Consider the following 11,785-nt stretch of genomic DNA (forward strand, 5'->3'; position numbering starts at 1 on the left):
ACACCAGATTATTATCTCCTAATTGCCTTTAAGTAAGTAGTTTACATTAAATGATATAAAACTTTCTGAGGACAAACTAAGCACTAAGGCCCTATAATGCAAAATTCCATTATAGTTTCTGAGTATAGCAGGAAAAATGAATAAGGGCAGTAAAATGAACTCCCGTAGGAGTTGATAGTAAGCATTTAAAAAAATATCTGAAATCCATTGAGCAAAATTATCTTATCTGTGCTGGAATAAACATCAAATGGGAACGAGTGATGCATTAGATATCAAATCTTCCCAAATGCTTGACAAATCACTATGCTGACATTATACATTGCTATGTCTTTCAAAGTAAAACATAGCTGGATGAAATATAAATATTTTAGAAAGAGAGGTAGCACCCTAAGTAAACTATGGAAGAAAAATGGAATTTTGAAGCTAGGAAAGATCTTAAAGATCATTTTAGTCTAATCCCTTCGCTGTTCCAGTGAGAACTGAAATTAAAAGACCATCTAGGGCAATGTAATCCAAAGCAAATATAATGCACACCACACATGAGAGCCACATATAGAATCTTAAATTTTCTAGTGGCCACATTAAAAATAGTAAAAAAAACAACAACAAAAAAAAACAGATAAAACAAATTTAATATTTAAGTTAATACAATGTATGCAAAGTGTTAATCCAATAAATAACCAATACATCATTAATAAAACATTTTATGTTTTTCTTACTATTTGAAATCTTATATCTAATTTACATTTACAGTACCTTAATACTAACCATATTTCAATACTCCAAAGCCACATGTAGCTAGTACCTACCAAAAGAGAAAGCATTGGTCTAAAATCATCAAGTATTGCAATGGAGCTAGAATGAGCCCTCTGTAATTCTGATTCTTGGCAGAGAACTTATCTAATTTCATCATGCCACTTCCAAGGCTAATAAATCAATGTGCCTTCCTTGACAACATGAGTTCAGGTAAACTCAATATTTCCCAATTTGAGTTCATTCTAAATTACTTAAAATGTTCATAATGAAAATGTGTTGCACTCAGAGTTTTATGTAATATATGATGAATAATTGTTAAAAATCTAAGAATTAATCTACCAATGGAGACTGTCCTTTAGACACAATCAAGAGTATTTGGTATCTATATTATCTGTATCAATAAATAATAGAAGAGCCATCGAGGTTTTACTCAAATTTATATACATAAGTGGCAAAAATCCATTTATTATTAATATTTTTAAGTTTATTTTCTACTCATTTTTTTCAAATACACTAATGAAATTCTACTAAACATTAAACTTTTTAAAAATAATTTATTTTTAATTACATAATTATATCTGAAATTAATGCATACCTATTTTAGCAACAAGTATGTGCTACTCTCTTACCTGAAACATTATTAAAGTATGGGTACAAGATAGCCAATCTCAGGAGTTTTCTTTGCATATTAGACCAATACTTGACATTAGTTCACTGTTTTTAATTATATAGAGAATTTAATCTCTATAAAGGCCAACATATTTTCTAAAGTTAAATTTTACTCACAAACAAGAAGTGACTTAACTCTTAATTGAGCAAAAAAGAATAAATCAACAAAACTTGAAACATTTCATTATTTTGCACTTACCAACACACAAGCTTTCCAAGTTTACATTCTAATTTGCTAATAACACCTCAATGTGACTTTTTAAAAAATATGTAAATTATAGCACATGAAAGAAGATTTAGCAAAAATAAGGGATTGTACATTAAAAAATATTAATGTACTCAAATCACAGATATGTTGTTGTTATGATGGATGCAGAATGTTTATGATCACTATTATCATTATCACCACTACTACCACCAAACTTCATAAAATGCCAAGACTGCACCTCACAGAAATAATTATTTTTTCTGATAAAAATGGTTCCAATAAATTGATTTTATATATAATGACCAAGCCATTATTATAACATTATGACAAAATGAAGACTTATCTTGGTCTAATATTTAACTGAAGGCAAAGGTTATAAAATATTTTGATCACTAGAAATTTATTACATCTAGAATTATTTTAAAACAATAAATTCACAAAATTCCTTAAGTAACTTTTCTGATACTAATTTATGCATTTTTTCAAGTATTAATTATATATTACTAGGTAAAGTCCAACTTCAGCATACTAAATTATATTTAGTGGCTTATAAATCCTTCTAAAGTAATCAGTTTCTGATCTACATTAGTGAGTTGAATAATCTCTTAACATCTTTATGAGTATTTTTTTTATTCCTGTTTTATAGAGGAATATTGAGGTGAAAAAATCTGACAGCCTACTGAATGTCACAGAGATCATGAGAGGCAGGGCTTGTGTTTTAAAACCTGTAGTTTCCAGTAGACCAACCAATGACCTTATATGAATATTTTTTGCTCCAGAAGTAGCTATGTTCAGATTATAGATAGCCCTGTGGAACATTACTTTATAAGCTATATAAATGTCTAAACACTATGTTATATACCTGTAATTAACATAATATCATATGTCAACTGTAATTGAAAATTTTTTTTTAAAAAAGAATATTCAAGATGATGATTGGATAATTCAATTGCAAAAACAGATTTCTGAACAGACTTGGGAATAAACATACAACTTCCCAACATGGTGACTTTGAAGAAAATGGTTCTCATTTAGATCTTTTAACATTTTACCTACTAAAAAAAAAACATCTTTTTTGGCTTCAATTTACATACTTCTCTTTATATTATTGTAAGCAGATCACTGTGTTTTGAAAGGTCAGTCCTTTCAAAAGATTTCCATTACCACTCAGCAGTTAGTTAAGTGCTGTATAAAAAAAAAAATCTTTTGAAATCACAAAATTTCAGAAAATACTCTAATTGCACATATTTAAATTTGTAAGCCACACTGTGTCATACCCTTAAAAAGAGAGAGGGAAGGAAAGAAGGAAGAAAGCAAGAAGAGAGAAAGAGAAGGCAGAGGAAAGAAGAAAAGAAGAAAAAAATATTTGTACTTGTACAATTTTGAAATACGTAACAATTCACTATGTCAAGTCCAATAATCTAACTGAATGTATCTAAATTTTCATTTGGGACTTCATTAAAAGTCCAATTTGTTTTTGTGCAGTATTGATGAAAGAAAAAAAGTTCCTGGTGGAAGGAGAATGATAATTTTAAAAAATTATATAACTATTATGGAGGTATATGTTTACTGGGGAAAACAAGAAAAATCATATTTATAGGGCAGAAAATTTATTTGTACTTCAAAAGAAGGTTTAGATTTGAAAACCACAGATTTCAAACAGGTTTTAATACAGATATTTCCATCCATCTTTTTTTACAACTGACTATCCAACCAAAAGTTTTCATTACTTTATTGCCAAAATAAAGTTTCTTAAAAAGCTTTATATTTGTTATACAATAGATTATATAAAGAAGTAATTTCCTTGCCAGATTTTATTTATTTAATTCCATTGTCATTCTGTAAAGCAATAGCATTTACAGTTAAGAAAATCTTTTCTCCTCTGCCTTCCTCATCATAAAAAAGTTTTGAATGCCTACTATGTAATCAATCACTTCCTATAGTAATTACTAAAGATTGATATTCTAATGAGGATTAATCATATGCTTAATTTATCTATTTGCAATGTTTTATATAAAAATATAGAAGAATAAATTTAAGATTAGCTTAAATAGCTCATTCTATATAACTAATTTATTAAAGTTGGCCAAAAAGTTCATTTGGTTCTTTCTGTAAGATGGCTCTAGTAGCACTTAGTTGCCTTTAACATCATTCAGAACAATTTTGTTAGATTATCATATAGCATGCACTTAAAAAGAAAAATATTATCAAAATTGGTGAATTTTTGTGTAGCCATTTTAATATTGAAGATGGAAGAAAATAGGCAACATTTTTAGCATATTATGCTTTATTATTTCAAGAAAGGTAATACACAGCTGAAATGCAAAAAATGACTTGTGCAGTGTGTGGAGAAGGTGCTGTGACTGATTGAACATGTCAAAAGTTGTTTGGGAAGTTTAGTGCTGGAGATGTCTCATTAGATGATGCTCCATGGTCAGGTAAACCAGTTGAAGTTGATAGTGATCAAATCAAGATATTAATTGAGAACAATCAACATTAGACCATGTGGAAGTTGGCTAACATACTCAAAATATCTAAATCAAAAAAGTTACTGGTGAAAATGAAAAATGCATCTTTTATTTTATGGAAAAAACTAAATGAAAATTTTGGCCAACCCAATATTATTTGGTAGTATTTCTTAAATATTTATTCACTTATTTTAATGTGGAGTAGAGTTAATTTAGGAAAATAAGTATGACTGTACTATTATCATTATTACCAGTGTTACATACACAGAATGTCATGAATTATCCTTTTCTGGAAGTCATATATTATTCCTGTGTCCCTGAACATTTTTTTCCTATTTTCTTTTTTAAGTTCAACCTACCAAGTCTACCAGGTTTAAGAACTCTAAAACCTGAAATATTGTCTCATATATGAGAAAACTCCATATGTCATTTAATTTATATCATTTATAAAGAATATTTAATTTAGTTCCATAAAAAATTATCATAACAAATGTTTCATTTTATATGCACTTTTTAATTTTAATTCACTTTGCTATTAAGTGACTTTTAACTATTTAAAATTAAATCACCAGTTACATAATACCACACATAAGATTTCTCTGCAGAAAAAAATGTTAAAATAAATTAAAAACCAGACCAAAGTAACATCACAGATGACGGCAAAGTAGGAAGCTCCAGAACTTAGTTGCTCCTCAGAAACAACTATTGAAGTGTCAAAAACTGTCAGAAAAACTATTTCAGAACTTTAAGGTCTAGTGAAACACTTGCAGCATCCAAGGAAGTACTGAATAAAAAAAGGAGTACATTTCTTGGGAAATATTAGCAAATTTTGGCATTTCATATGGAAGCTACCATCCGCCAGTCCCCAGCCCCATGGCAGGAGGCCATGAGGAGAGCAGATGCTGTTCTTGGTGCAGTTTACTGGTGCCAGGCAATAAGGACATTGCCCAACAAAAATCGAGATTGTGTATTTTGTTCTGTCTGGCATTTCACTGAGGAACTGGCATAGAGGCTGGCTCTTATTGGGCTAAAGCACTTTCCTAGGCAGCATCTGTCAAAAGAATTTAGAGAGACAGAACTTTTTTTTTTAATTCTTTTCTTTTTGAATCCAAGCTTTAAAGGAATTATCTGTAAGATCACTAGCTGCCCACAGAACATATACTTTAGTAACCATGCATGACAAGGAATATAGGTTTGAAAAAAAAATAGAAAAATTCTAAACAAATGGACAATTTCAAACTTCATCAAATGACAAAAACAATTCCTGGTGACAGGAAAGAACCTAATTTCTACAGTTACCATATTGTAATACTCAAAAAAAAAAAATTACAAAGCAACAAGAAAGTATGATCCATTTACAGGAAAAACAAAAACAAAAACAGAAACAGAAACCATTCCTAAGAAAGGCCAGTCACTGAAACTTAACTATACAAAGACTTTAATTGACTTAAATTCAAGAAGCTAAAGGAAATCATGAACAAAGAACAAACCGAAATCCAGAGTATGGTATATGAACAGGTAGGGAACATCAATAAGTAGACAGAAATTATAAAAAGGAATCAAATAGAAATGACAGAGCTGCAAAGTACAATAAGTGAAATAAAAAACTTTCTAGAAGTTCAACAGTAATACCATGCAGAAGAAGAAATCAGTGACCTTGAGAACAGAGCAACTGAAATTACCCAATCTAAGGAGCAGAGGAAAAGAATAAAGAAAAATGAAGAGAACCATGTTACCTAAGGGACACTATCAAGCATATCAATATGTGCATCATGAAAGTCCCACAAGGAAAACAGAACAGAAAGGGAGGGGCAAAAGAAAAAAATTAAATACAGTCAAGCCTCTTTATGCACACGTTCAATATTTGCAAATTCACTGACTCACTAAAATTTATTTGTAACCCCAATACCAATCCCCAGTACTTTCACAGACATTCATCAAGCAGCAAAAGAGTAGAGCTCTCCATGTGCACATTCCCAGCTGAGGTCAAAATAGGAAAAGCTCTGCCTTCCTGTTTATGTTCTCATCCTCAATATCTTTTTCACTATTTAATGACAGACACCTTTTTTACATTGCTGTGCTTTTTTGGTAGTGATTTCACTCTCTAAAATGTCCCAAGCATAGTGCTAAAGTGCTGGCTAGTGTTCTTAAAAGCAAAAGGGCTATGATGTGCCTTTCAGAGAAAATGGATGTGTTAGAGCATGAGTTCGAGCATTGGCTCTTAGTTCAACGCTAACGAGGTACATTCAAAAAAAGGAAAAGGAAATTTGCTGACCTATAAGTAAGCCTACTTCAGAAAGTACTAAACATCTGTAGTGTGTAAAGAAGCTATGTAAAGATGGAAAAGCAGCTAAATTCATGAATTAATGAGATGACAGCCAAAAACCAAAACCAAAGTGAAAAGTATTATTCTAAGGCTAAAGCCAAATAAATTTATAGGAATGTTACCCAGAGTCAGAAAAACGTTAAACTCTTTTGACTAATGTTTTACTATTAAAAAAGAATACTGCATTTAATAATTATGTATAAGAAATCAATATTTAATAAAGTATCTTTAAAGAAAAGCACACATAAAACAAGGCTATGTGATGAGTGATTAACAAAAACGTATCCCAAGGCTCACATAAACCTAACCCTGTGTTTCCCCTAGGAGCGTGGCTCAGTGTTCTCTAAATCAGTGTTTGCAGTAACTATAAGGAATATAACTACTTTGACTAAAGAGAATCAAATGTAAAGAGATTGAATCAGTAATCAAAAACTCCCAAGAAAGAAAAATCTGAGACCAAATGGTTTTCCACTGGTAAATTCTACCAACATTTAAAGAAGAATTAACACCAATTCTCTCAAACATTTTTTTAAAAATAGAATGGGAAGTAACATTTTCTAACACATTCTATGAGGCCAGCTTTACTCTAGTAGCAAGGCCTGGTATCAAAAAGTTATAACACACAATGACCATTATGACTCAGAAATTTCACCCTATCTATATACTCAAGAGAAAGGGAAACATGTATTCACACAGAAACTCTTACACAAATGTTTATGGCAGCCTTATTCATTATAGCCAACAAGCAGAAAAAAAACCAACTTTAACATCAATAAATTAATCAACACAGGCACACACACATACACAGACATACACAAATATTCTTCAACCATAAAGAGGAATGAAGTGCTGATATATCCTACAACTTGAATGAACCTCAAAAACTGTACAATAAGTAAGCAAGACACAAAAGGAGCCATAATGTATAATTCATTTATATAAATATCCAGAATAGATAAACCCATAGGCACAATAAGAAGATTAGTGGTTATCAGGGGACAAGGGGAGAAGAAACTAGGGAGTGAATAATTAAATAGGTATGGGGTATTTTTCTAGGGTGTTGAAAGGTTTTGAAACTAGAGGTAGTAGTTGAACAACATTAAAATTCCACTAAGTACAACTGAACTGTATACTTTAAAATGATTAAACATATGTTCTGTGAGTTGCATCTCAATTAAAAGAAGGGGAGAAAAAACAATAAAACTAGTTCATGTTTTCTTGAAAAGAGGATAACCGCAAGTTACTTCTCCAAATGAAACTGCTATTTTGTCTTCTGCTTATAAACACATCTTAAGCATAAAAGACACAGACCCAATGATCTGAACAGAGGTACTCTGACAATCTCAGCACATTTCTAATCTCCTTCTTTTATCCTGAGGAAAGCTGCCAATCTAATCCCAATGCCATTGACAACCTACCAAAAAACTAAAATTTCCTCAAAGCAAATTGTTGTATTGATAGCACAGATTTATCCCTATCTGTCTGGTTAACTGGCCTGTCATAATGACAGAGAAAAACAAAAAAATCCAGGGCAAAAACCAAAACAAAAATGGCTCGGTGGCAATTCATTTAAATATAGGCTATTTTTCTGGCAACTTTAAATATCTAGAACCCAGACAACAAACTAAAAAATGCTCAAATACAGCCCCAGCCCAGTGCTTATGTTACTAAAGACATGTACTAGTCTGCAGTCATGAAAGAGTTACACAGGGCCCCCTTCACTCATAAAGGTTTCACTGATTCTGGTTTCCCAATGTTATGTTGATTTGGAACAGCAAATTAAAAGGGAAACGGGAGCTGCTAAAGAATAACAAAAAGACCACTTTTGCACCAAGGATAGAAGCAGTTTTGCATCAAGGCTAGAGGCAGGCCAATTTAAATTGGAACAACTGTAATAGCATAATCAATAAAATATACTTAAAAAATAAAATAAAAGGCAGATGTTAAGAGCTCACTCATGCAGCATAACAATCTATCTATCTAATGGACAAGTGAACAGTCTTATAAAGTTCTCAATCAGTGTGTAGCAGATGATCTTCATGTTATCCCAAAGTCATGAAGAAATTGGTAACCATTTGTCATTGCTGTATATTAAACAGAAGAGTGAGACATATACTTCTTTAAGACTTCCACCGAATATACTTAAAATTGAAAAAAGATTAAAAGGCATTAAAGAAAGGGAGCAATTGTTATCAGAAAAATTCACTTTGGTACAATATCCTAGTGAATAACTTTAACGGAATCTAGAAGTTGATTTATCAATTAATCAATACTCCGTAATATCTTCTATTGAGAAAAAAACAGAATTTAACCTTATTAAAGGGCAATTGTAAGTTTAATAGATAAGAGTTCTATACTTACATATACCTACTTATAAATACCTTGTCCCTACCACTTCTTTTTAGTTGAGTTACTTTGCAAGCCTTTAATCATTTTATCTCATTTTCCTCTGCAAAACACATATTTTTCTTCATGTATTTCTTCACTGAAAGTTCTACTTAATAGAGTGGTTAAAAAACTTGAAGAATTCACAACTCTAAAAGATAAAAATGATTTCAGGGAAAGTGTGATAAATGAGGAAGCCATAAACAAAAGACAAAGTTACAAATTCACTAGGAGAATTGTCATGACTTCTCAAGCCACTGTTGGCAAGAGAATCCTGGTAGCGATGAATCCTGGTAGCTATACAGTAGTCCCTCACTATATCACAGTTCACTTACCACGGCCTCACTGTACTGCGTGATTTTTTAAAATATTATATTTAATTATTTATCGCAGACTTTTCACTATATCACGGGATTTTGTGGTACTATATACGTATGTTGTTAAAGTTACATAGGTTTAAGGGTATAGAATAAATGTAAGGTTCCTACTTTGCAGGAGGGTCTATAATTAATACCCATGATAAGTGAGGGAATACTGTATTCTTCCTCAGTAGAGTTTATCTGCCATCATATTAATTTCCCCGAAACATAAATGTGATTATATGTCCTCTGGTTTCTATTTTCATCCCTATTTTTGCTCTAGACTTGGTGATTTCATCCGGAACAGCACCCTCATGCCATATCTATCTCTGGCCTTGGCCTCTCTTCTGACCTTCAAATAAAGGAGACTGAGAAAGACTACCAAACAAAAGCAAGAAGAACCTGGGGTGAAGAATTCAACAGAGATGAAGCTATCATCACCACAGTAGTATTTTAGGGAACTATGAATTCCACAAGATAGATTTTATTGTCTATTGTACATCATGACACTAATAAAAACAGACAGATGAGAGTATCAATCATTAAGCCATAACTTTCTAGAAATATGTCCTTGAGTAAGTCATTGCATGGTCTTCATGTCCTCATTTAGTAAATGAGATTTTTAAAAAGTCATATCTTAGGGTTATGTTAAAGAGTTCATCACACAGGGAATTGAATGCATTTAGCAAAGGGCCTGGCATATTTTACTTGCCTAACAAAAATAAACTTTATTAGCTATGTACTAGCAGGCCTATAATAAATATGCATGAATGTATAAGTAAATAGTGTGTGCTCTTTCATATTAATAATATGCAGGTAATACAATCAGTGCAAGATCCACACACCTTTACCATTTGGTATATGCACTGTGTATCTGAGCATAAACATATGTTATCTGTTTTTAAATCACCTGAAATTTGTAAAGGGCAGATTTTTCAACTTGACTGCACAAAGGAATATCCCATTACTTAGCATTTCAGTAAGCAAGTTTATCAAATATAATTTTAAAAGAGAGCAGATATGTCCCAGATAAGGGAGTAACATGAAAAAAGAAATACATGCAATTAAAAACTGGCTCCTGCTAGTTAAGAGGCCACCCACTACCCTTAATTGTTTTGGAAGCCCATTAAAATCAGTAAAGGAAACAATACTAAAAACTTTAAAGTTCTTTTATGTTTACTTTTTTCAAGTAAAAATGCCATCTTTGACATGAAGACTTTAAAGAGTTACATTACTAAGGATTAAACTGATCCATTAAAGGAACAGGATAGCCCTATGTTGATACATATGTTAAAATTGTGAAATGATGAAAGTAATTTTTGTGACCTATATTAACTATGGATCACAACAGAGTTAATGGAAGTTAATGTAAACAGCAATTAAATAATAAAACTGTAATTTGATAAAGGTATAGCTATACACATTTCAATAAAAATGTATATAACATTTATAACTAAAATGATAGATGTATCATTTTACTGCTAGAACTTTATTTAAGTGATTACTACATTTCCATTAAAAAAAAAAAAAACTTTGGAATTCACTTTACTTTCCCTGAAAGAACTTTTTCTCCACTGATTACTAAGATGAGATGTCATACTGTTAGCTGAAATCATTTACAAGGAACAGTTTTCATTGTAACTTGTCACCAATTTGATGCCTTCTATAAATCCCTCAGTATGAGTTTTAACAATCCCTGATTTCTTTTTGACACCTTTGAACAAAGCGAAGGGGTGGGATTACATAAAGCACTGTTTTGTTTTTCTTCCTTCTTCTTACCTGCATTCCCAATTTGTAATTACTGTGAAAACCAGCTTTTGGCTAGAAAAGAACTCCAAGGGATTTCAAAAGAGAATTCCTAAAGAAGTGAAATTCATAAGATGTTATTTAAATTCACTTAGCAAAAATCACAAGTGTGACAAGAGCTACAGTGAGCCCAGTTGCATAAGAACTACAATTATGTGAAATAAACATGATGTACACTGGGCAGTTATTTCTTCAGTTTCAAATCTTTCAGATGTGCTCCAAAGCATTTTCCTTGCTTTGTGCAGGCTCCATCCCCTTGCTCTGACTCCATTTACACTTGACAGATGGTCACATCACTGATGAAGTTTCCTATTTAGCTCCATGTTTAAAAATCAACTGCAATGGAATGTAGGCTGGCAATAGACTTTTCTCCAATACATATCCACACCAGGGGACATCACAAACCTTCCTTCTTTCAGATGGGAACAAAACATTTGTGTTTATATTAGGAGAGGACAACTTTAGTTCACTTTCTTTCCCAGTGCCAATTATGACTGGTACAAATTATAAAATGTCAAAAGCTCAATTTTCCACACACTTGTCTCAAACACAATTTAATTTTTTTTCAATTTTAAGCCAAGTAAAAGATAGCTCTAGGAAAATTTCAAGTGATATCAGTTCTTTTCATTGCCTGACAACCAGAAATTCTTTTTCCAATGGCTTTCTTCCCTATTAAAATGTTTCTGAACTAAAATCTCATATTTTTATGAATTTGAATCCTAGTAGTATCAATTAGACTGTACTCATCAGTGTTAAATAATGTCAGAAATACAATGGATGTTTTAATTACCAAAGTATTTTGACATTT

Source organism: Furipterus horrens, unplaced genomic scaffold, assembly GCF_987537825.1.
Source record: "Furipterus horrens unplaced genomic scaffold, mFurHor1.1.pri manual_scaffold_8, whole genome shotgun sequence".
Classification (NCBI taxonomy): Eukaryota; Metazoa; Chordata; class Mammalia; order Chiroptera; family Furipteridae; genus Furipterus; species Furipterus horrens.